Consider the following 27,363-nt stretch of genomic DNA (forward strand, 5'->3'; position numbering starts at 1 on the left):
TTTTTTCTTTCTTTCTTAGCCCTTTGGGCTACGGGACCGCTGGGAACTACATTTCCCAGCAGCCACTGTAAACGCGAGCCTTCCGCTGGTGGCGCTCGGGCGGAATCTTCCGGCTCGGCCCCACCCTTGCACTCGCCCCGCATTCATGCCGGCGCCCCAGCACTGCTGGGGCGCCCGCAGGTGCGGCAAAGCACATCGCGCCATCAACCTAAAGAGGCCCGCCTTTGCACTCGATCACATTCATGCCGGCGCCCCGGCTTGGCCGGTGCGCCCGCCATTACGGCAATCATATCGAGGCTAGTAACGCAAAGAGGCCCGCGGCGGTGATTAACATTAATTGAACTCCAATTTACGCGCTAACAGGGCGCACCTGGAATTTCTTACAGCCATAAATAGACCGTTCTCCCTCAGCCACTTGTCACAAGCGGTCCAAGGAGAGGACGAAGTAGGCGCACGGCGAGCGTCCCCTTTGATGTAGTGAGTGGCATACCGGATCACAGGCAACACAGATAAGCCCTTATTGCTTTTAAATCTTACTTTTTTTGTCTATAGTCACTTCGGTTTCTCTTAACCAGTATTTTTCTACCAGCAATAGTGGGTTCCTAATGGGAACTTGCTTTCCCCCCCCTATTGCTCCCTCTGTATCAATTCTGCCTACTTCTGTTCCTCTCCTCACTTCGTCTTCATGTTCATCTCTATCCCTTAGTGTGTGACTATAAGGGGACACTCCCCCTCCTGGATACCAGAGGCTAGCTGCCTCTAAGAAAAGGGTAAGAACTATAATTCCCTGCAGTGATAGGACTGTCCACCTTGTGTAGATATACCCACTCAGTCACTCCACGCATGTATTTTACCTTTTTTGAACATATGTGTTTCGTGCATGAATGCATCCCCTTGACACGTGTGTAGTTGGTTGGTTTTGCAGTGCTGTGTGCCACCAGAGTGCTAATTAATTGTTTTTCTCCCCATAGGCCGCCTCAAGGTAATTCTTGGGGTAATGTAGATCATTCTTTTTTCATTTTCTCACTCTTTGATTTCCCCCATAGAGTATTTTCCTCCAACGTGAGACGTAGGGATCCTAGGCCCTGACGAATGCCCCGAGACCTTCATTGGCTCACTTTTGAGGGCAGAAACATGTTGGCTAGTAATTAGTTAGGTGACCCTGTGAGTCCTTGTCCTCACAGAGGTGTCCCAACCCCCCTTTTTAACTACACCAGTCAGACACCACCATTAAATTTGTTGCTCTTCACAGGTGTCTGCTTAGGTGTTTTTAGTTTTTCAGTAGATTAGCTGGATCCCGATCTTTCCAGAAACAAGTTTATTTACGCACTCCTCCTGTTCCTTTAACAGTGAGGTTGAGTCCGCCCAGGTGGCACTGTCCTACCTGGGTGGGTCTAGGTGGTCAAATGATGAAGCATGACACTATATAGTGTGTGAGACCACCTAGTCCGTAAAAGGAAATTCCCTTTCTTCCCACCCCTCGCTGTTCCACTCGGTAATTTCCAACTGACATTCCACTGACTTTACCCTTCCAAATAGGAATACATACAACCCAGGACTATGCTAATATCCGCGACGTCCGCTTCTAGAGAACCCCTTGTGTCTCACCCTGCCATTCTTGTCCACTTTGAACTGCCATTGCTCCCCTTCCTATGGCCCCTTGGACACTTGACCTGTGCTACAAACTGACTGCAACAATACCCTGGACTTCCTCCACCATCACCCCCATTCCATTGCACTTTACCCTCAATTTTATAGCACAACAATAAACACCCTTGAACACAATTTGAGTAACACTGTTTTATATGTCTTAAATCTGCATGATGGGAACAGTCACATTGAGTGCAAATGATCTGAACACTGTGATAGCTAACAAATAATGACTTGGAAGTGTCAGTAGTGATCACATCAGGACAATGTTGTCATATCACCAACATCTGGAAAATGAGAATCCATAGGTGACAGTAAGTTGAGATGTAAAGGAAGTGAATGCCATCATGCCACAGGCACACAGATAAATCAATAGTCAGAGTAATGGTCAGTTCCACTGTCCTCACCTCATTGGAAGTATTGTTGTATAACTGATGTTCTGTTGTCCTCATCCTAATCTCTGCCTCCTCATCCTCACTGTCCTCAGGGTCCACTGCTGCCCACCGGGGCATCTCCAGTCCCCTCTCCTGCAGAAAAGGCACATGTCATCTGAGGGTCAGGTTGTGCCACGTGCAGCATTCCACTACTACCTGGCAGACCTTTGCGGGTGAGTAGCACAGGGATCCACCTGGACTTCAGGAGGCCGAAGGTCCACTCGATTAGTCTTCTGGTTTGCCCATGTGCCTCATTATAAAGGTCCTCAGCCCCTGTCCCTGGCATTCCTCTCAGGGGTCAGCAGCCATAATAGGTTTGAGTAGCCAGAGTCACCTGCAGGTATTGAGGGACAACTTTTAGCCTTACACAATGCTATGAGGATAACACTTGAAGGCAAACACTGACATGCAGTGGGGTGGGCGATCTGGCTCACCTATTAGGCACACCCTGAGCCTCTGTAGTTGGGCCATCACATTTGGGATGCTGCTATTCCTCAGGACGAAGGCGCCATGCACCGACCCATGATACTTGGCAGTGATGTGGGAGATGTACTGGTCCGCCAGGCAAACCATTTGCACCATTCAGTGAGTGGAAACTCTTACGATTCCTAAACACCTGGTCATTCTGGCGGGGGGCTAACGCAATATGTGTACCGTCAATCGCACCAATTATATTTGGGATATGGCCTGTTGCATAGATCCTGCCTTTACAGTGGCCAAATCTTCCACCTGGGGTAAAGCAATGTAGCTCCACATGTGTTTCACCAGGGCAGACAAGATCCTTGCGAGCAGAATAGAAAACATTGGCTGTGACATTCCACCTTCCGAGCCCACTGTCACTTGGAAAGAACCAGTTGCCAGGAAATGGAGCACTGATAACACTTGCACAAGGGGGGGATCCCAGTGGGATGACGGATAGCTGATATCAGGTCAGACTCCAATTGGGCACACAGCTCTGTGATTGTGGCCCTGTCCAGCATATAAGTCAGTATAATGTGCCTGTCCTCCAGTGTAGCCAAGTCCACAAGGGGTCTGTACATGGGGGTTTGTCTTCTCCTCCCATTCATCCGCAGCGGTTGGTATCTAAGGGACACAAGAGTGAGTAGGGCTGTCACAATTTGAACAACGGAACCACAACCTCAGTGTACATGTTGCATTTATGTGATGGGAGAGTGGGAATGACAAGGTATGTGCAAATCTAGGCAGTGATGCAGTAAAGGTTAATCTGATGGTTGTTCATCACCATGACATGGTGAACGCCTGTCCTTTATGTAGGGACAGGTGGAAGTGAGGTAACTCTGCCGACGTTGGGCATTGTGGTGGAAGGTGGTCTTGCACCGCTGTGCAATTCCTCATTGGATAATATGGGACTCTGTGGAGTACACTGGGCAATGAGGATCTGCGTCAGCGCTAACGGTGTACACCGCCGCAGACGTGACCCCCATTTTCTACATGATTCCTCACTTGTTTCCTGACCTTCAAAAGGAGAACACCTACACTGTGTGTGCTGCTGTGATCTGTGTCTGGAACCTACCATGGCCCATGTGACCGGGGGAAGTGCCCCTACCTTCACTTCAGAGGAGTTGGAACAATTGGTGGATGGGGTCCAGACCAACAGGTGAGTATACCTTGGGCACGTTGCATGTGTGAAGGATGCATGGAGATGTGTTTGAAAGCATCGAGCCATCGGGGGGTGATGTCATGTGGTGGTGTACGTGGTGTGCACCGGTGGATGTGTGTGCCAAAGGTGAAGGAAACAGGATTGGTGGGCCATATCTTTGACAGGCTGGATTGTACGTGTAATGGTGTCCTCTCGTATGTATCCCCTCTGCAGGTCAGCGCCATCAAATGAAGGGATTATGGCGTGCCATCGCCAAGGATGTGCGGACCCTGGGGGTCTATGGCAGGCTGAGTACCCAATGTCAGAAAGGGTGGGAGGGCCTGAGATGCTGGGCACGGAAGACTGCGGAGGCCCAGCTGGGGATGGCCTCCTAATGAGGAAGGGGTGCCTGTCGGAACCTGACCCCCTGATGGCCCGCATACTGGCAGTGGCTTCCCAGAGCTGGATGGGCACTTGAGGGCATCACAGCCGCCACAAGGTAGTGAGTACAGAGGGCATTACTACAATAATTTGTAGGTGGTATGGGATCGGGTGGTGGTTGTCAGTTAGTGGGTGCCCCTTAATGGCAGGCCAGACATTGCAGCGTGATCCAGCTCTTGGGTAATGGTTGAAAGGGAAAACAAGGTCACGTAGCTAGGTTGCATTCCATGTCAGACAGGGCTTAGTGGGTCCAAGGAGGTGTGCAATTGGCGGTATTTGGCCCTCATCTTGCTGTGGCATCTTACCAAATCAATGGCAGTGCAATGCGTAGTGCTCAATCCTGATCCCTGTGTGTGACGGTGATGTGTATGCCAACAGTAGTGTTGGTGAAATAATTGACCCAGTGTTCTCTTTCTCTCTCTCCCCTTTATCTTCTGTCATCCTGTCCATGTGTGCATTAACATGATCTGGCAGAGGAGCAGGGGTACCAGCAACAGAGGGAGCTGCATCTGAAAGGACCCAGAAGGCAGAGTCCACCGATGCCGAGGAAACCAGTGGGATGGAGGGCGAGGGGAGCACCACGGCAGAGACAAGAGGTGACAACACCTCCTCTGATGGAAGCTCCCTGATGGTGGCATATACCTCTGTGACCACCCCAGCTGCAGGTACAGCCGCCACCCCCGTACCAGCACCACCCTCCCTTAGCCCCTCAATGAGTTGCCTGTGCCTGCTCAACCAGGAGGGTGGGCATCTCCTTTGCCCCAGGCACCTCAGGCCCTGCCCAAGTGATCCCTGCTGCCCTGAGTGAGGAGGTTATTGACCTTGAGATCCATCTCTGTAGGGCAGTCAACCATTGTGAATGCCATCCAGGGGTGGCATCCCAGATGCAGCAATCAAATTCATTTCTGGAGGGCATCCAAGGTGGATTGGCGGCCCAACAGAGATCGATTCAGGCTCTGGCCTCCTCTCTGGTGGCAGCCATTGTCCCTGTCCCTACTGTCCCCCCTCCAACTACCACTTCCCAGTCCCAGTCTCCTCAGCCCCAACCCATCCCATGCACACATACAGATGAGCATGCACAGAAGACAACACACAAGAGTAGCACATTCAAATACAGGCACCAACATTTCAACATACAAGCACTCACGCAAACACCAGACAGTTGCAGACACAACCACATCCACTACCTCCACTGTCTCCCCCTTCTCCTCCTCCTCCACCTCCCTCACAGTCATGTCCATACTCACACCTGCATGCACTGCTTCAACATCCACCACCAGCATTCCCATACCAAGCAGCACACACATCTCACTAGCAGACACCTCCACAACATCCATGAACGTGTCCCCTGTGTCCTCTCCAACCCTGTCTGTCCCCCCTCCTTCTAAAGGTGACAAATGCAAACACTCAGACACCCAACAGCCATCCACCTCACATCAGCATACTCCCCATGCACCTGCACCAAAGTCCAGCAGACCTACTCCTCCAACAACCACTTCATCAACCTCCACTCCCATCCCTCCTCCCTCTTCCCGCCCCACCGTCCCTAAAAAGCTTTTCCTTGCCCAACTTGACCTCTTCCCTCCCACTCCCCGTCCTGCTGGTAAGAGCAGGGTCTCAACAACCCCACCCAGCACCTCAGCCAAACAGTCCACGCGGACTGTGGAGGTACCTCCTAGTTGAGGAGGCAAGACAGTATTGGTTCCCACTTCACCAGCCAGGAAGGGTAAGGGTTCCACAGCCACTGCCATGAAGGGGAAGAAGCCCTTGACTCCTGCCATGAAGGGGAAGGAGGCCGCACCTCCTGCCATGAAGGTGGAAGGAGGCGCAGGTCCTACCAGGAAGGGGAAGAAGCCCTCGACTCCTGCCATGAAGGGAAGGAAGCCCTCAACTCCTGCCATGAAGGGTAAGAAGCCCTCGACGTCTGCCCTGAAGGGGAAGAAGCCCTTGACTACAGCAGAGGCTGAAAGGATGACACCACCACCACCAGTGGTCACAGAGCCCCTCACCTGCAATCTGAGGCAGTGTAGCCCACTCCTCCTGCAGATGCTGCACCTTCACCCGCTGAGACAGTGCAGTACTCAACTCCAGCAGAGGCTGCCCAGGAGGCACCTTCACCTGCTGACACAGCGCAGTTCTCACCTCCAGCAGAGGCTGGCAGGATGACACCACCACCACCACTGGTCACGGAGCCCTCACCTCCAGCTGAGGCAGTGCAGCCCACTCCTCCTGTTGACGCTGCACCTTCACCCCGCTGAGACAGAGCAGCCCTCACCTCCAGCAGAGGCTTCCCAGGAGGCACCTTCACCTGCTGACATAGTGTAGCCCTCACCTCCAGATGAGACAGTACAGCCCTCACCTCCTGCAGAGGACATGTAGGCTACCCTCCTGGGGACTGCTGTACAAGGAGCCCCCTCCAGAACCAGTGGACAAGTCACCCACCTGATAAACTGTGGCCTTGCACTCCCCAGCACAGAGAAATAGGCATGGAGCCCCCTCCAGAACCTGTGGGGAAAGTTCTCGAATTCGGCTGAGGTGCCCCCCACCCCCATACCCCTGAGGTGCCTGCCCACTTGCAAAATGATGCCCCTGCAGAGTTCTGTGCAGTTGATGTCAGGAGACAAGTTAGGCCTTGGACTGTGCCCTGTGGCCATGTGAGCCCTTTGTGCTTTGGACTGGGCATTGGCCCTTTGTGGACAATTGTACATATCACGTTCATGTGGTGGCTTTTCCCTTGCTAAAACATTTTCATTACTTCCGCAATCTGCTCCTTGTTTTATTGTGCATGTGTCATGTGCAACTGGTTTACGTCTGCTTCTGGCTGTGTGTATGGTGTGTGTGTTTGGTGTTTGTTGTGTGTGTGTGCACTCTCCTTTTCCTCCCTCCCTCCCTTGTGTGCTAGGCAGCTGTACTCACCGTCGTCGTCGGCTTTGGTTTTCCAGATGGAGCATGGCATAGATGAGCATCGGGAAGACTTGAAGTTCTGGTGCCATGGCGATGGCAGAGTCCTCTGTGTACTTGTTGATGAGTCTTTCGTTTACTGTGTTCTGTTTCCACCTGGTTTTTCATAGCGTTGGCACTGCCCCAGAAATCCAGGAAGTTTACTGTGTCATAATATGGTGGGCAGGAATTTGTCTTCCGCTTGGCTGGTAATGACGACTGCCGTCGTGCGTGCTGTTAACGTCCTGGCGGATGGTGTGGTGCATTGGCTGTCAATGGGAGTTCTCACCACCATGGTCATAATTTGGCGGTAATTACCGCCAGCCTGTCGGCGGTATTTCCACCACTTTATCACTTACTGCCAATGTCATAATGAGAGCCATAGTGTTGTCTGTGATTGATATCATTCTGACAGACATGTCCCTTTTATATCATGGACAAAGTCAGCTGAATTCCATCATGCAGTTAGTTAATTTATCCAGGGAACAACAGACAATGGCTAAGAGGGAAGAGAGTTTCACCATGCTTCACACAGAGAAATTAGAAAAGTTGCCTTTCACAGTTGCAGAGAGACCTTCAACAGTATGGCTCCCATATGGCATCATTAATCTGCCCATTTCCACTTTTCATTTTTCAAAATGCCTGACACATCTTGCTGTGTGCAGGTACGAGCGACTAGGCAATAGCTATATTAAAGAGGATTAGTAGTTGCCCTTTGAATACAAATGTCTGAATGGCAAAACAGAGGTCTTTCTCAGGGGAAGCGAAAGCAAGACTACTGTTAGTCATTAAATGATCTGCAAGCAGGTGTCCCTTCACGGCCTTTGCAATGTAGGGGTCGCAAACTTGGCCTGTTTTCTGAAGGGTACTCCCGTCCCTTTGATTCAACAAGTATTTCATGTACTTTGAATGGAAGTTATGTGGTGCTGAGCGACCAAAGCTGTTGTGGCATGCAACCAGGAATTGCCTATGGAATTTCAGTCTCTAAGGTCGTTATGTGCTATGGATAAGTTTTATTTCCCCCCACACGAGAGATAAAAGTATCAGAATTTTGGTGATACTGTGGTAACATTGACAGTGTTAATGTAAATTATGACAAGCTAAGCAGTCTAAAGGCGCTACTGTTTCCAAAAAAAGTTGTGTTGACATCAGCTAGAGAGACATATGCTCTCAAGATTGCGAGATCATCAGCCGAGATAGAATCCCTATTAAATACCAACTTCTCAAGCACTTTGGAGAGCTGATATCCAGAATTTTCAATGCCTCGAGCACCACTCGGATTGTTCATTTCTTTCAGGCTGTTGGGTCTGGATTTGTGTCCATCTTCCAGACTGTCTTCAGAGTCATTCCCTCAGCCATCAACTCACTCTTTTCCAGTGTGTTTGGCGGCTTTCCTATAATTTTGGCATTGGAAGGCAGAATACTGCTGCTATTTCTTCTGATTCGCAGTGGTTGTGTCTTTCCAGCTACGCGAAGCAATGGAGCCACTGCCATCAGCTCAACTGTGCCGTGAACGCATGGTTCAGGTCTTTAATGCTTTGTTGCTGGAGGAAATGGAGCGTGATTGGTTATTGTCATTCCGACCACTCCTATGGTGCGTGCAACCAGTCTTTCGCTGTGTATGGTGCCTCTTCGAACACTTGCCTACAGTGTGTCTTGCTGTTACGCAAGTGCCTCATGTGGACCAAGCACTGCTGATGTCTCCGATGAGGGTTCATTCATGGTCGTGCCCCTTGAGACTAAGGCTGAATCAGGAGGCCACTTATGAGCCACCCTTAGTGAATGATCTGGCTCTTTTTGGTGCTGTAAAGAGTGCCATTCCTGCAGGTGAACCTGCACAAGAGACTACTATGCAGTACTGCTCTGTGGATCCGTCTGCCAATCCAACATCTGACGATGTGGCCTCTTTCCTGAGGTCCTTTCCATTCGATAGTTTCGAAGATGCTCTTCAAGATCATGACTATTGTTAGAAAGATTTGATGATTGGCTTATTATACCAAATTCAAAGTTTGCATTAATTTACTTTGGCCTGCTGTGCTTGTCATGATCGACATTATGGCCCTCATTACAACCCTGGCGGTCGGTGATAAAGCGGCTGTAATACCGCCAACAGGCCGGTGGTATCCAAAATGGAATTATGACCACAGCGGAAACCTCTCAGACAGACAGCCACTTTAACACACCGACCGCCACAGAGGGATCAACAAGCACCACAGTGGTAATCACTAACAGCCAGGCGCAAGTCACTGTACTGCCCACTGTATTAAGAAAGTCCAATCCTCCATCTTTTCCAGAGCGTTACCAACGACATCAAAAGCATGGTGGAAACAGAGCTCAGAAGTCAAAAGACTCACCTGTGGAGACTCAGGGAACATCCACGATGCCATGGAGCCCGTGCTGCACACATTTCCGATGCTCGTCTACCTTCTTCTGCATTATGAACAGCAACGCCAGCGAAGACAACCACGGTGAGTATTGCTGCATAGCACACAAGGAAGGGGGGAGGAAAGAGAGAGTGACACACAACACCCCCACCCCCAACACCATACACACAAACAGAAGCAGCAACAGAACATACCTACCCCGTACCCCTCAGGGATAATGCAAGGACAAAATGATTTGAAGAAAGTGAATGTAATATGATAAAATGCTACGAATAAGTGCATCAAAATACAAACGTACATCATATTTAAAAATAGAGGGACACTGCCCAGTCCTCAGTGTCCGTGGGCCACAGGGCCACAACACATAGGCTAAGGCCCCACCTCACTCCTGTAACAACATGGAGAGAACACTGCAGGGGCATCAGGTCGAAAATACATAGGCACCTCAGGGGGTTGGGGAATGGGGGGCACCTCAGCCGGAAGATGGTAAAACACCATTGGTCTTGGAGGGGGCTACATGCCCTTTGCGATGTCCTGGGGAGTGCAAGGCAACAGTCTCTCAGTGGGTGGTTTGCCCACTGCCTCTATAGGGGGCAACATGCCCTGTGCTTGGTCCTGGGGAGTGCAAAGCCACAGTCTCTCAAGTGGGTGATTTGCCCACTGCCTCTGGAGGGGGCAACATGCCCTGTGCTTGGTCTTAGGGAGTGCAAGGCCACAGTCTCTCAAGTGAGTGGGTTGCCCACTTCTCGGTCCTTGGGAGTGCAAGGCCACAGTCTCTCAAGTGGGTGGTTTGCCCACTGCTTGGTCGTGGGGAGTGCAAGGCCACAGTCTCTCTAGTGGGTGGTTTGCCCACTGCTTGGCCCTGGGGAGTGCAAGGCCACAGTCTCTCAAGTGGGTGGTTTGCCCACTGCTTGGTCTTGGGGAGTGAAAAGCCACAGTCTCTCAAGTGGATGCCTTCTTCCACTTGTTCTGGAGGGGGCCTAGTGCACAGTGTGCTTCATCCTGCCAAGGATAGGGTGAGTAGATGCCTTTCTCCACTGGTTCTGGAGGGGGCCTTGTGCCCTGTGTACTTCATCCTGCCAAGGATAGGGTGAGTGGATGCATATCTCCACTGGTTCTGGAGGGGGCCTTGTGCCCAGTGTTCTTCATCCTGCCAAGGATAGGGTGAGCAGAAGCCTTTATCCACTGGTTCTGGAAAGGGCCTTGTGCCCTGTGTGCTTCATCCTGCCAAGGATAGAGTGAGTGGATGCATATCTACACTGGTTCTGGAGGGGGCTTTGTGCCCAGTGTGCTTTATCCTGCCAAGGATAGGGTGAGTGGATGCCTTTCTCCACTGGTTCTGGAGGGGGCCTTGTGCCCAGTGTGCTTCATCCTGCCAAGGATAGGGTGAGTGGATGCCTTTCTCCACTGATTCTGGAGGGGGCTTTGTGCCCAGTGATGCAAAACTTGGGGTGTGGCAGTTCACAGTCCCTCACCTGGGTGTCTGAGGCACGAGATTTGCAGGGACCAGGTTGCATTATAGTCCGTGAAGGCAGGGCTAGACTCCATCCGGCGTCAGCTAAGCCTGCAAACTGGTGGTAGTGCCGGTGCTGGTGGGGCTGCTGCCAGTGGTGGGGGAGGCTCCAGCCCTTCTCCTGCAGCCTCGGACGGCTGCCCACTGGGGCTGATGCTGCTGGTAGTGGTACTACTGTCAGTGGTGCAGGTGGCGGTGCTTGCGGCGGTGCCTGCGGTGGTGCTAATGGCGGTGCAGGTGGTGATGCTGGCCGTGGTGCAGGTGCCTGTGCTGCCAGTGGTGGTGGGAGGCCCCAGCCCTTCTCCTGTAGCATCGGACAGCTGCCCACTGGGGCTGCTGACAGTAGTTGTGCTTGCGGCGTTGCAGGTGGTGGTGCTTGCAGCAGTGCTAGCGGTGGGGCTGCTGGCGGTGCTGCCCGCGGTGCAGGTGGCAGTGCTGGAGGTTGTGCTGGTAGCCACCAGACCTTCACCTGCAGCCTCCGACGGCTGAAGTGCCTTACCGGGTGTTTTCTGCCCCTTCCTCACCTTGGCAGATGGTGGTGTGACCTTGGGTATGGCAGCTGGAGTCTTTGAGGTGGCCTTGCTGGGCGGTTGTGGCTCCTTCCCCTTGCTGGATGCTGTCCCCCTCTTCACCTTGCCAAGTGGCGGAATGGTTTTGTCCTTGGCAGGGGTTGGTGGCACACTGGCTGTGCTGACGGGTGCCCCCTTTGAGCCTCTGATAGCTGCAGGAACCACAGTGGATGTCGACTTGGTGGCTGAGGTGCTGGCCTGGGTTCTGGCCACCCTGGCCCGAGGGGAAGGACGGGGGGAGGGGTAGGGAAGAGGTCAATGTTTGCCAGGAAAAGCTTCTTAGAGACACTGGGGCAGGAAGAGGGTTTGGGAGTGGAGGAAGAGGGAGTGGTCGTAGGAGGTGTCTATCTGCTGAGTTTGGGTGCAAGTGCATGGGCTGGATGCTGTTGTGAGGTGGATGGCTGTTGGGTGGGTGGGTGCTTGCGTTTGTGCACTTTGGGAGGAGGGGTCACAGACACAGTGGGAGAGGGCACAGGTGACGTATGCATGGATGTGGGGGTGGTGACTGCCAGTAAGGGGTGTGTTGTGATGGGCGTGCTGGTGATGGAGGTAGTGGATGAGGATGTAGTGCATGCAGGTGTGAGTGGAGACGCTACTGGGAGGGAGGTGGATGACGAGGAGGAGGGGGACACAGTGGAGGCAGTGAATGTTGGTGTGTCTGCATGGGGATGGTGCTTGTGTGAGTGCCTGTGAGATGAAGTGTGGTGCTTGTGTAAGCCTGAGCCACATTTGTGTGTTGATTTGGGTGAATGCTGGTCTGAAGGTGTGCTTGGGATAGGCTGGGGTTGAGAGGATTGGGACTGAGTAGAGGAAGTTGGAGGGGGGAGGCTAGAGACAGGGACAAGGGCTGCCATCAGTGTTGAGGCCAGAGCCTGAAATGCTCTCCATTGGGCCGCCAGAGTGAATGCCCTCCAGGTATGCATTTGTTTGTTGCAAATGCCTCCCGACACCCTGGATGGCATTCAGAATGGTTGACTGCCCAACAGTGAGGGAATCTCAGGAGGTCAATAGCCTCCTCACTGAGGGCAGCAGGTCTGACTGGGGCAGGGCCTGAGGTGCCGGGGCGAAGGAGATGCCCACCCTCCTGGGTGAGCGGGCATGGGAAACACACTGCGGGGTTGCTGAGAGGGCGGTGCTGATAGGGGGGTGGCAGCTGTACCTGTTGATGGGGTGGGCACAGAGGTGTCCGCCACCACCAGGGAGCTTCCATCGGAGGAGGAGTTGCTGTCTGTAGTGTCCCCTGCTGTCCCCGTCGTGGTGCTCCCCTCACCCGCCGTCTAACTGGTGCCCTCACCGTCGGTGGATTTGGCCTCCAGGCCCATGTGGGATGCAGCTCCCTCCGTCGCCGGTTCCTCTGCTCCTCCACCAAATGATGCTAATGCACACAAGGACAGGGTAACAAAACAAAAAGGGGGGGGAGAGACAGAGGATACACTTGGTCAATGCCAGCAACACCACTACCGTTGGCGTACACAACATACAGGAAGCAGCCATATGCATTAGGCTATGCACTACCAGTTACTAAGATAGTCACCAGCCCATGGGGTACAATGCCTACTGGCATTAGCTGCACACCTGAAACCCACAGGCCCCTGCCCAGTAGTAGATACCCACTAACACTATTGGGGTAGGAGTGCTCCAGAGCCTGCCCAACAAGGGACCTACCCTGCCATGTTCGCCCTGGCCTAGGGGCACCCATAGCCCACATCCCCCAACCAGGTAAACCTTAACGTGCGCACAGTCACGACTCTGAATCTGTACTCACCCCCTTGTGCCTGCTGTGATGCCTTCAAGCGCCCATCCAACTCCGGATATGCCACTGCCAGGATGCGGAACATCAGGGGGGTCAGGCTACAATGGGCACCCCTTCCTCGTTGGAAGGCCAGCCCCAGCTTGGCCTCCGCCATCTTCCTTGCCCAGCGCGCAGGTCCTCCCATCGTTTGCGGCAGTTGGTGCTCCCTCTGTCAAAGACCACCAGGGTCTGCACCTCCATGGCAATGGCACGCCAAATCCCCTTTTTCTTGTGGGCGCTGACCTTCATGGAATAGACAGCAGAAAAGGGAATTAGTCAACCGTCTGGACCATCACACTCATGGCCCACCAGATCCCTCCCATCCCCTGATGCACATACATTGACCACCATACATGCAGCACTCTGGCCAGGACGCCTCAGTCCCCTCCCCTACATGTGGCTTACACACACAGCAATCCATACATTCATGGCCCACGCATCATGCTCACAGTGTACTCACCTGTTTGTCTGGAGGACCATAGAGTAACGTTTACTGGGGTAGGACCCCATCCACCAGTTTCTCCAACTCCTCTGCAGTGAAGGCAGGGGCCCTTTCCCCAGACACATAAGCCATTGTCGCTTCCAGACACAGGTCACAGCAGCACTTGCAGTGTAGGTTCTTTCCTGTTGAAGGTCAGGTAGCAAGTGAGTGAACAGATAGAAAATGGCAGTCACGTCCACGGCAGTGTGTACCATCACCGCCGGCTTACATCACCATTGGCCACTGTAACCCATAGGGCACAATGGTATCCAATGAGGAATTGCGCCGCGGTTGTCGACCACCTAGCGCAACGGCGCACAATGCCAGCAGAATTACCTAATTTCCACTTGTCCCTCCCCACAGGTCAGGCTGCCTCCATTTCAGGGGGGCACAGGGCATGGCACCTAACTGCCTCACAGCAGACATTGGCACAGCGACTGACTCTCGGATTCACAGACAGGTTCTTTAAAGGAAAAGTTGCATCATTGTTGCTATATATGTGTGTGAATATGACCCTATACTCACCGTTTTTTTCCATAGGCTTTAACCGCTGAGGCTGAATGTGAGATGGCGACATCCTCCAGTGTACAGACCCCTGGTGGACCTCGCGACAATGGAGGACAGACACATTATCATGACACACAGACTTGATTGGGCCACAATCCAAGAACTGTGTGCCCAATTGGAGCCAGACCTGATGTCAGCTATCCTCCAGCCCACAGGTATTCCCTCTCTAGTACAGGTCTTGTCAGTGCTCCTTTCCTGGCAAATGGTTCCTTCCAAACAACAGTGGCCATGGCATCAGGGATGTCTCAGCCACTGTTCTCCAACGTGTTGACCAGATGTTGTCAGCCCTGCTGAAATACATACGCAGCTACATCATATTCCCCCAGGTGGAGGATTTGGCCACAGTGAAAGCTGATTTGTATGCCATGGGACATATCCCCAACATCATTCGTGCCATTGATGGTACACATGTGGCATTTGTCTCTAAACCCCCCCCCCCCCCCAACCTACCCGGAGAAACGAAAAAGTATTCAGGAATAGAAAAAGCTATCACTCTATGAATGTGCAGATGGTTAGTTTGGCAGACAAGTACATCACCCATGTGAATGCCAAGTATTATGGCTCCGTGCATGACTCATTTATCTTGAGGAATAGCAGCATCCCATATGTGATGGGCCAACTCCAGAGGCACCGGTGTGGCTAATAGGTGAGCCCAATGTCCCTACCCAGTATAAGTAGGTGTCTCTGTATGGGGCTGTCCCTAAGGGTCAGTGTGTGTCTAACAGTTGTCCTTCGATATTTGCAGGTGACTCTGGTTACCCCAACCTCTCATGGCTACTGACCCCAGTGAGGAATGCTAGGACAAGGGCAGAGGAACGTTACAATGAAGCACATGGGCGAACAAGGAGGATAATTGAAAGAACCTTTGGCCTCCTGAAGGCCAGGTTCCGGTGCCTACATCTGACAGGTGGATCCCTTTACTACTCACTCAAGAAGGTGTGCCAGATCATCGTTGCATGTTGCACAACCTGGCCTTTTCTGCAGGAGGATGAGCCTGGGATGGTCTTGTGGCAGAGGTAGAGCCTTTGGCAGAGGTAGAGGAAGAGGAGGCAGAGGAAGATGATGTTGACAACAGAAGTAATATAATACATCAGTACTTCCAGTGACACACAGGTAAGACACTGTAACTTCCCTTTACTTTTCAGTTTCCTGTTGGACATTGTACATGGCAGCCTGATTTCCCTATGTCTATGGCCACTTACTGTACCCTTTGGTATCTCTTTTTTCAGATCTCTGTGGCCCACTCTGGCTCCTGGTATGTTTACTGCTGCCCACTAAAGGTCATTCGAACTTAAATTAACTGCACATATGACATGCAATGCTTTGATAATGTTGTACTTATACATATTTGAATCATTTGACAGACTCCAGAGTTGTATTTGTTCCAAGTATATTTATTTAAGTGCTCATAAGTAGAGGGGGATGTGCAATGGGCTGGGGTGATGGTGGAGGAATGTCCAGTTAGAGTCCAGTCTTTTGGTATCACAGGTGCATTGTACTAGGGGGCATAGTGTAGAAGGCTGGCTTGGCTTATAGTGGGTACCTTGTGGTACTTACACCTTGTTCCAGGTCCAGTTAACCCTTATTAGTAGAGTAGTAGTGTTCTAGCATCTTAGGCTGATTGAGGTAGCTAAAGCAGAGCAGCTGAGGCTGAACTAGGAGACATGCAAAGCTCCTACTATACCACATATATCATATAGCACTATATCATAAGAAATACAATACTCAGAGTTACTAAAAATAAAGGTACTTTATTTTAGTGACAATATGCCAAAAGTATCTCAGAGGATATACTCCCTTAGGAGGTAATTAATATACACAAAATATACAGGCAAACCAAAATGAGGTAAGTAAAAGACTTAGAAAAGTAGTGCAAACATTGTAGAACACAATAGAATGCAATAGGAGACAATGGGCCTAGGGACAACACAAATCATATAATCCAAAAGTGGAATGCGAACCACAAATGGACCCCAGGGCTAGTGTAGTGTGTAGAGGGTCGCTGAGAGTGTAAGAAAACACTAAGGGTGTTCAAGATAACCCACCCCAAGACCCTGAAAAATAGGAGTAAAGTTACCTTACCACCCCAGAAAGACAGTAAAGTAGAGATAGGGGATTCTGCAAAGACAACAATGACTGCAAAGCACTGAAGACGGATTCCTGGACCTGAGGACCTGCAAAGGAAGGGGACCAAGTCCAAGAGTCACGCAAGTGTCCAGGGGGGCCAGGAGCCCACTAAACCCCAGATGAAGGTGCAAGAGGGCTGCCTAATGGTCGAAGAAGCCAAAGATTCTGTAACAACGGAAGGTGCCAGGAACTTCTCCTTTGGTCAGAAGATGTCCCACGGAGAGCTGTAAGATGCAGAGTTGGTTCCATGCAGAAAGACTGCAAACAAGCCTTGCTAGCTACAAGAGTCGTGGTTTAAGATAATGGGTGCTGCCATGGCCCAGGAAGGAACAGGAGGTCACCCCTTGGAAGAGGAGACAGAAGGGGCACTCAGCAACAGAGAGAGCCCATGCAGAAGCAGGCAGTACCCGCAGAAGTACTTGAACAGGCGTTCAAGAAATCTGAGCATGGCAGTCATCTCAACACAATAAAAGAGGGTCCCACGAAGGCGGAGGTCAAATCAGTGAGTTGGGCAATGCAGGATGGAGTGCTGGGGACCTGGGCTGTGCTGTGCACAAAAGAAGTCTTGCAAAAGTGCACAGAAGCCCTAGCAGCTGCAGATCACACAGTACACAAGATTACTGTCTGGCGTGGGAAGGCAAGGACTTACCTCCACCAAATTTGGACAGAAGGACCACTGGACTGTCGGGATCACTTGGATCCAGCTCCTGTGTTCCAGGGACCACACTCATCAAGATGAGAGGGGACCCAGAGGACCGGTGATGGAGATGTTTGGTGCCTGCGTTAGCAGGGGGAAGATTCCGTCGACCCACAGGAGATTTCTTCTTGGCTTCCAGTGCAGGGTGAAGGCAGACAGTCCTCGGAGCATGCACCACCAGGAAACAGTCAGGAAAGCTGGCAGGATTAGGCGCTACAATGTTGCTGGTAGTCTTCTTGCTACTTTATTGCGGTTTTGCAGGCGTCCTGGAGCAGTCAGCGGTCAATCCTTGGCTGAAGTTGAAGAGAGAAGTGCAGAGCAACTCTGGTGAGCTCTTGCGTTTGTTATCTGAAGAGAAGCCCACAGGAGAGACCCTAAATATCCATCAGAGGAGGATTGGCCACCTAGAGAGGTCACCTGCTGGCACTGGCCACTCAGAGGTCTCCATTGTGCCCACACACCTCTGCATTCAAGATGGCAGAGGTCTGGGACACAATGGAGGAGCTCTGGGCACCACCCCTGGGGTGGTGATGGACAGGGGAGTGGTCACTCCCCTTTCCTTTGTCCAGTTTTGCGCCAGAGCCGAGGCTGGGGGTTCCCTGAACCGGTGTAGACTGGCTCATGAAAGGAGGGCACCATCTGTGTCCTTCAAAGCATTTCCAGAGGCTGGGGGAGGCTACTCCTCCCCAGCCCTTTATACATATTTCCAAAGGGAGAGGGTGTAACACCCTCTCTCAGAGGAAATTCTTTGTTCTGACTTCCTGGTACTGGGCTGCCCAGACCCCAGGGGGGCAGAAACCTGTCTGAGGGATGGCAGCAGCGGTAGCTGCAGAGAAAACCCCAGAGAGCTAGTTTGGCAGTACCTGGGGTTAATGCTAGAGCCCCGGGGATTCATGGGATTGGCACCCCCAATACCAAATTTGGCTTGGGGGGACAATTACATGATCTTAGACATGTTACATGGACATGTTCGGAGTTACCATTGTGAAGCTACACATATGTATTGACCTATATGTAGTTCACACGTGAAATGGTGTCCCCGCACTCACAAAGTCCGGGGAAATTGCCCTGAACAATATGGGGGCACCTTGGCTAGTGCCAGGGTGCCCTCACAGTTAGTAACTTTGCACCTAACCTTCACTAGGTGAGGGTTAGACATATAGGTGACTTGTAAGTTACTTAAGTGCAGTGTAAAATGGCTGTGAAATAACGTAGACGTTATTTCACTCAGGCTGCAGTGCAGTCCTGTGTAAGAATTGTCTGAGCTCCCTATGGGTGGCAAAAGAAATGCTGCAGCCCATAGGGATCTCCTGGAACCCCAATACCGTGGGTACCTAGGTATCATATACTAGGGAATTATAAGGGTGTTCCAGTGTGCCAATCAGAATAGGTGAAAGTAGTCACTAACCTGCAGTGGCAATTTTAAAAGAGGAGAGAGCATAAACACTGAGGTTCTGGTTAGCAGAGCAACAGTGATACAGTTATGCACCAGACAGGGAACACATATAGGCCACAAACTTATGAGCACTGGGGTCCTGGCTAGCAGGATCCCAGTGACACATATCAAACACACTGACAACATAGGGTTTCCAGTATGAGCACTGGGGCCCTGGCTAGTAGGATCCCAGTGAGACAGTAAAAACACCCTGACATATACCCACAGACAGGCAAAAAGTGGGGGTAACAATGCTAGAAAGAGGCTACCTTCCTACACATAGGAAGGGGGGCAATGGCAGTTCAAGGTGGACAGGTCGACAGAGTGGGACAGAAGGGTGACAATCAGGAGAGTCTTATTTCCTGGCGGGGGTCTTGGCAATGTTCTCTGGCTTCTGCTTGGATCGCAGGGACCGTTTGCGGGGTAGTTCTCCTTCTGCAGGGGGTGGGGTGCTGGTGGTCTGTTGTTCCTGTGGCAGGGCCTCCTGTCCACTAGCACCGGTGGAGGTGGAGGGCTGTTCCTTGGTGTGGCTAATGTCAGGGGCCCGTTGGAGTGCCATGGCCTCCTTCATGGTGGTGGCCATGTCAACCAGCACCCCTGCAATGGTGACCAGGATGGTGTAGATGTGTTTGAGGTCCTCCCTGATCCCCAGGTACTGTCCCTCCTGCAGCTGCTGGGTCTCCTGCAACTTGGCCTGTATCTGGCCCATGGTATCCTGGGAATGGTGGTGTGCTCCCAGGGTGTTGGTGAGTGCCTCCTGGAGAGTGGATTTCCTGGGCCTGTCCTCCCCCTGTCGCACAGGAGTCCTCCCAACTTCCCTGTTGTCCTGTGCCTCTGTCCCCTGAACCTTGTGCCCACTGCCACTGACCCCAGGTTCCTGATCGTCCTGTGTTTGTGGGTGTCAACACCAGAGCAGTACGCACTCTATTGGCAACAAAAATGCAAAAACCCAGCACTCTCAAAACAACGTAACTTTTGCATTGCAGAGTTCAATCCTGGAAACGTATTTTAAATATGCTTACAAATACTGTTCCTTTGCAATGTATTGCTGCAGGTTTCCAGAGTGTGTTAGGGTGTGGCCCCTTTCTAGGGCCTTCCAGAGATTTTCCCTGCAACATGCCTGGACGTGGTTCTGGGCTGGGCCAAGACTCTATAAAAGAGAGCCAGCCCAACTCCCAGTGCTCATTATTCAGAGGTCCCGGTGCAGAGCAGCAGCTTCTTCCTGAGCTCCTGTCCTGGCGGCCTATTTGGATCTTCCAATCTTCTGCCCTTCATCCTTCATTGGAGATCATTGTTCCAGGCGGTAAGACGGTGGTTGGACTGTTCCGACACCGTTATTGAGAATTTTCATATTCTTGGTTTAATTCTTAAATGAGTAACAGATAATTTGCGCGCTACCATTTCTTGACATTTATGTGGTAGTTTACAATTAGGCGAGACGCGTGATTTGTTTCATAAAGATTTGACTTTGTTATTCATTGCGTGCTACCATTTCTTGACATTGGCATGGTGGCTTAAGAATCGGCAAGACGCGCAATTCGTTTTATGGTTTTTAAACATTGTTGTCCATTGCGCGCTACTATTTCTTGACATTTAAATGATGTTTTATGAATTGGCAAGATGCGCAACTCATTTCATGAGGATTTAACTTTATTATTCATTGCGCTCTACCATTTCTTGACATTTACATGGTGGCTTAAGAATCCGCAAAAGAAGCGCGATTCGTTTCATTGTACTTTGATCTTGTTACTTATTGTGAGCTGTTATTTCTTGACATTTACATCGTGTTTTACGAATAGGCAAGACACGCGATTCAATTAATGATGATTTGACTTTGATATTCATTGCGTGCTACCATTTCTTGGTATTTTACATGGTGACACTTGAATCGGCAAGACGCACAATTCTCTCCTCAAGTTTATTTCATGTTGTTTATTGCATGCCACTATTCTAAGATATTTATTATGTAATATTCGAGTTGACAAGTTATGTGATTTGTTTCCTGAATCCATATTGTGTTAATCATGGTGCACAATCCTTTTATGGTGTTTAATATATATATATATATATATATATATATATATATATATATATATATATATATATATCTGCAATATGCGCAATTTGTGTTGAAACATTTTAAGAGTACACAGAAGGCCAGAGTTTCTAGATGCAATATTGTATGGTCCTAGTATACATTCTCAAAACAGGATTTATATGACTGGTTTAAAATTAAGTCAGAATGTTTTTTTCTGATTCTCATGTAAAGGAAAGTACTTGAATAAGAAAGTTTTCATTTAATTCATCTTGATTCCCTTACAGGTATCCGGCCATCTTGAAACTTAGTCATTTTAAACTTAACTCTTAAATTGTTCATGTTTTCAGAGTGACTAGGCTTAGAATCATAGTCTAGTATTGATTTCAGGAAATATAATTTTCATATTGTGTGTTCTAACCTTTTTCTTACTACAGGTCTCCTTCCCAGCTGTTCCCTTCCTAATCCCCTCTTCCCCTCTTGAACTCTCTCAGTCTCTGTGATTTATCTATCAGAGTCTTGGAGCTGTTCAGTGGTGGACGTGTTGGGGACATGCACAGACCCAGAGGATCTGGTGACTCTGACAGTGGGGTTGCCTGGGGTCCCTGTAGTGGTGGACACACTGCTGATTGACGTGTCCTGGGGACAGTGGCATGGACCCGCTTTGTGGGTACTGTGGTGGTGTTTCCTGAGGGGGAAGGCTCTGTGGTGGGTTGGGTCAGTCGAAGGGTAACCGACTGTCCAGAGGTCCCTGATGGGCCAGGTTGGTCATCGTGATCCAGGCGTGCAGAGCTGCTGTCGTCACTCCGGGCCTCTTCTTGGGGGGGACTGGATGTATCTCGCAACTCCTCTCTGGTGACGCTGAGTAGGGGTCCTGTGGGGATGCAAATGCAGTGTTATTTTATCTGCGTGTGCCATCTTGTGCATAGCTGTGTTTCCCTGTATGGTTGTTATTTCCCTGTCAGCTTTGCCTTGTGTGAGTGGTGATTTTGTGGGCTGGGTGATTCTCTCTACTGGGCATGCTGTGGAGATGAGTGTCCATGCAGGTCTGTGATGGGGGTCCATGGATTGTTGTGGCATGCAGGGCTTGGTATTGAGATGGGTGGGTTTTGATAGTGGGGTATGTGTAAGATGGTGGAGTGATGGGAGTGAGCGTGAGGGTTGGGGTATGTGATGGCATGCAGGTTGGAAGGTGATAGTAGTAAAGGTTTGACTTACCAGAGTTCAATCCTCTGTCAACATCAGGACAGTGAGTGCTCTACGGGAGACGTAATACAAAAAGCCAATCCTTATGTAATGTAATAATTCATGCATTAAGTGTTAATGCAGTATGTTAACCTTTTGCATTGCAGAGATTCATATTGAAGCGCCATTAATACTGTTTGCAATGTATTGCTATTTTTCAAAACTTTGATGCAGGATTGCAGGGTGTGGTTAGGGTGTAATTTCTAAGCCTTTCCTGCAGCCTGGCTGGGTGTGGCACATGAGCGGGCCTGGCTCTAATTAAGGGACCCATCCCAACTCCACGTGCTCACTATTCAGAGGTCCCAGTGCAGAGCAGCAGCATTTTCCTGAACTCCAGTTCCGGAGGCCTACCTAGGATTTCCAGGCCCTGTCCTCATTTTCCTTGGTGATCTTCAAGCAGGGCGGTAAGGCGGAGGTTGGGTTAGGCCCGACTCCGTTTTCATAAATACTCGAGTTTTGGGCCTATTGGTTAAATCGCCTGTTCGATGTTTTTCTTGGCATTTAACTCTTGCCGTTCAGATCGGCAGTGTGCGCGATCATATCTTGGCATTTAAACCTTGGTGGTTGAATCGGCAGCAATGTGCGTGATTCATTCTTGGCATTTAACTCTTGCAGTTCAGATCAGCGGTGTGCGCGATCGTATCTTGGCATTTAAATCTTGATGGTTGAATCTGCAGCAGTGTGCGCAATTCATTCTTGGAATTTAACTCTTGCAGTTCAGATCGTCAGTATGCGCGATCGTACCTTGGCATTAAACCTTGATGGTTGAATTGGCAGCAGTGTGCACAATTCCTTCTTGGTAATTAAAACTTGCAACTCAGATCGGCAGAATACGCCATCGTATTTTGACATTTAAATCCTGATGGTTGAATCATTAACAGAGTGCGTTATTCATTCTTGGCATTTAACCCTTGTGTTTCAGATCAGCAGATTGTGCGATGATTTCTAGGCATTGAAATCTTGATGCACAGTTTGATATTAAAGTGTATAATAATTTCTAAGCAATTGAATCTTGAAAGTCAAAACAGAGTGTGTCCTTACAGTATCATTCATGAGTCTAGCGCAGGTTATTCCTGAAAATTAATGTGTTCATTGATTACTGTTATAGTGTGTCCTTACGGTATCCTTCATGAGTCTAGCGCAGTTTATTCCTGAAAACTAATGTGTTCATTGATTACTGCTATAATGTGTCCTTGCAGTATCATTCATGAGTCTAACTCAGTTCATTCCTAAAAAGTAATGTGTTTATTGATTACTGTTATCATGTAATTGCTATTCCAAGAAATAACTTGAGTCAGTTCAAGGTTCAGAGCATAAGAGTTTATTCTACAAAAAGCTCATATGAAAGTTTGTATAATCCTTCTCTATTTTCCAAGTATCCAGAGCTAATAAGGTCATGATGTAGGAAAGCTCTTGATCATTCATGTTATCAACATATAGACATTATGAACAAAGCTTATGAAAGTCAATGTGAATAATCTTGCTATTGTGTTCTTAACTTTTGCTTCCACAGATCTCCTTCCCCGCTGTTCCACACCTAAAACCCCATCCCCCACTTGGCCCTTCTTTATCTCTGTGCTATAATGGCTAGTAGAGTTTAGAGCTGCCAAGAGGTGGACATATTGGGAACAGACGCAAACCCCGAGGATCCCGACTCCTTGACATCCTCCTGCTACTCCTGTGAGGCCCTCAGGATGCATTATTGCCAAGACTTGCTCCTCCCATGTTGTTAGTTGTGGGGGGGGAGGAGGTGGGGGTCCACCGCCAGTCCTCTTTACGGCTACCTGGTGTCTTGCAACCATGAAACGCACCTTCCCCTGATGTCATCCCTTGTTCTGGGGTGCTGTCCCACGGCGTTGACCCTGTCCACGATTCTCTGCGATAGCTCCATCTTCCTTGCAATGGACATCTGCTGCACCTGTGAACCGAATAGCTGTGGCTCTACCAGGATGATTTCCTCCACCATGACCCTTAGCTCCTCCTCTGAAAACCTGAGGTGTCTTTGGGGTGCCATGGATGTGGTGTGAGTGATATGTGTGAGGGTGTGTGGGATGATGTGTTGGGGTGTGTGGTGTGAGGTGCGTGGATGGTGTATGTGTGATGATGTTTTGTGCCTCTGATTGAGTGGGTGCTCCTGGCTTGTCTCTCTCGCCTTGCTATCTTTTTTTTTGCTGCAAGGGGTTGTGGGTAATGTGGGTGTGTGTTTTATATTGGATTCGGTTTGTGGGTGTGGTGTGAGTATGTGTGTCAGGTGTGTGTTGTTTTACATTTCCAATGTGGTGTAGTTTTGTAAGTGTGTGTGTATTTTGAGCGCGGCGGTGTGTACCACCAATGGTTTACCGTGGTTGAAAGACTGCTGTGGTGATTCGTGGGTCCTGATACCGTGGGTGTATTCCTGTTGGGGTGACGGTGTGGGTTTTGCTATTGCCAATTTATCACTGACCTTTGGGCTGGCGGACTTGTGTGGGTGTCTGAATAGTGGCGGATTTCTCAGTGTGGGTCATAATACCCGTAGCGGAATACTGCCGTGGTCACGGTATGTTGGTGACCGTCAGCACATCGGTAGGCCGCATTTACTGCCGGGGTTGTAATGAGGGCCTAAGTCTCTACCCCACTGAGACAGCATCATGGCAAAAAATAAACTGGAGACCACCTCTGCCCAACAGAAATTTGATAAATGTACTAAACAATTAAACACAATGCCCAACGGGAGAGGCAATTGCAGGAGGGTGGCCCATCACAGGACAATACTACACAGACGTATTTCATATTACGCACAATCCAAGATGTCAAGGTCACCTTAGAAGGTAAGATGGGAGAATTTAAGGTTGACCTGACAATAATCCGACAAGACCTCTGGAGTATTACACACAGGGTCACAGAAGTGGAGGGCTGGTTATCTGAGACCAAAGACACAGTCAAGTCACACAAGGAATGCTCACTGCATCTGAACAACTGGTAGGTCAATTGGAGGCCCATGCTGAGGATGTGGAGGGAAGGTCCAGATGCAATAATCTGCAGGTCATGGGCTTTCCGGAAGGAGGAGAAGTCTCTCCACCAACCAAATTCTTGTGGGACTGGCTGACATGTTAGATCCCCAAAGAGGAAGTATCGACCTATTTTATAGTTGAGTGAGCAAACAGGGCTGTGACTGATAAATGTCTGATAGATGCTCCCCAGGCCATTCATTGTGCAAGTGTTCAACTATACTGACCGCAACTGGTCAACCTATCAATCCTCCCCTGTGATGATCTTCCTGGACTACAAACTGAAAGTTCAGGGGCAAAGATGATCCTTGCATGAGACCAAACAAAAACTAAGAGTTATGAAGACCACATATATGCTCCTATTCGCAACCCACTTAAAACTTATTTTTCAGGGCAAATCGTTCTTTTTTGACTCCCAGGAGGTGGTCTGGAACTGGATTGAGGAACGTCCCACTTGACAATCTACTTATCTCTCACTGCAGGAGGGATGGGAATGGGGAATGGGGAGGCGGGGATCCCCAAGGGAATGGCACACAGCTCTGAGGAAGTGGTCGAAATGTAAGGAGTAAAGGGCTTGATCCTTGGGACTTGTGAATTCTGATGCCTCAAAAGACCTGGTTCTACCTCCTGTTGGCCCCATCTTGCTTGTAAACTTTGTTGACCCAGAACGGGTGCTGCATACAACTCTGGGAAATGAAGAATAAGACATGAAGTGAGTGTTCCAATCTAAGACCTACATCTGCATGGGGTGTTGATAGACTGCTGGCCTGGTTGCTGCATTCAATCCTGAGTAAGGGGTGGTTTTGGTTGGGGAGAGGGGTGTAGACATAGAGGGTGATTCACATAGCATGTTAGCCCAGTTGGCTAGGTCCCTTGTTACACCACAACAGGTACTTCCAGTTCATAAAGTAAGGGGGGAGATATGTGCAGGGGAGGTTTGAGTGTATCATTTCTGTTTCCCTTTCAGGTTATCGCTTTAGCCAAGGTTGCACATATATGCGATCCTTAGATACAGCACTCATACACTTGTTATATATGGCTGACCTAGCTCCCCTGGGGGGCCTGCTGGAGGAGGGCTGCGCGACCGAACCCATTTAGGCCCAGAGGCTAAGAGGGTGTAGCACCATTCTGATGCCACATTAGCATAATTTCTTTATAGTAATGTGGCGTTAGATGGCTAAAGACGCCACATCATATTTATAAAGTGGCGCAGTTCATGCATTGTGCTACTTTGCAACCCTTTGCTCTACATTATTCCTGCACCAGGCATAATGTATGCAAAGAGGGCGTCCCCCCGTTAGGGAGGCCGAACAAATAGCACAAAAAAATCAAAGAGGTTTCTTTGTGTCATTTCTTTTAGCACTTTTAACGCCTGCTCTGAGTAGGCATTAAAAGGAGGATCCTATTGGTTATATTGGGTTTCTGGGGGTTCGCAGGATTAGTGTAAAAATTGTTGATGCTAATCCTGCAAAGCACCGAACTAATGTAAAAAATTCTTATGCTAGTTCCCTAACTAACACCATGGTGTTCTATATATTAAATATGGCACACACATGGTGGTGTTAGGGGGTGCTAAGGGTGCGCAAGAAAAGTGGCTCTGCACTGGGTGCAGCACCACTTTTCCTAAATATGCCCCTAAAAGTTTTATCATGGAACATGAACGGGGTGCTGGACAAGGACAAAAGTGGGGAGGTCCTTAGGATGGCATTGAGAACAGACTCAGACTTAGTATTGCTCTAGGAAAGTCACCTCCTGGGCTTCCAAGCCCATAGGGGGTATTCCAATGTGTACAATGCTGAATTCCAGTAAGGCTCTTGAGGCACAGCCATTTTAATTCATAGACGCATGCCTCTGGTGGTTTCCAAGGTATGGAATGATGGCCTGGGCCACTGTGTGGCTGTGTCAGGCACCTTGCACGGGCTCCCTATATATTTGGTCTGCATGTATGCCCCACTATCACTTACTACAGGTGTCATATCTGCATTGGGAGACCTGGTGAGGGAACTGCTGGAGGTCTTATGGCTTCTAGGTAGAGACCTCAATGGAGAGAGTTTTGTGAATTTAAACAGATCCTCAGACGGTGGAGGGGGCAGTCGCGAACTGACGGTCCTTGCAACATTTTGCATACAACTTAAGCCTGACTGATATATGGATATATGGAGAGCACATATGGGCCAAAATGTTGGATACCTGCTTAGCATGAGTTATTAACCACCTGCTCCACCCAGGCCAATGGGGGTTTATTTTTCCCCAGGCCACTTGACATAACCTGCATGAGTACACAATGTGATTGTCCTGAATAAGACCTTCACTGGCCATAGAGCTCTCCTATCCATCAATTTCCGGACAGCCTTTAACTCAGTGGATGGGTTTATTTGTTTGCCCGCTTCTCTCGGTTGGGGCTTTGTAAAACGTTTATCGGATACGTGCACCTCTTATATACCAGTTTTAAAGTCAGAGTGAATG

The sequence above is a fragment of the Pleurodeles waltl genome, chromosome 8, assembly GCF_031143425.1.
Source record: "Pleurodeles waltl isolate 20211129_DDA chromosome 8, aPleWal1.hap1.20221129, whole genome shotgun sequence".
Lineage (NCBI taxonomy): Eukaryota > Metazoa > Chordata > Amphibia > Caudata > Salamandridae > Pleurodeles > Pleurodeles waltl.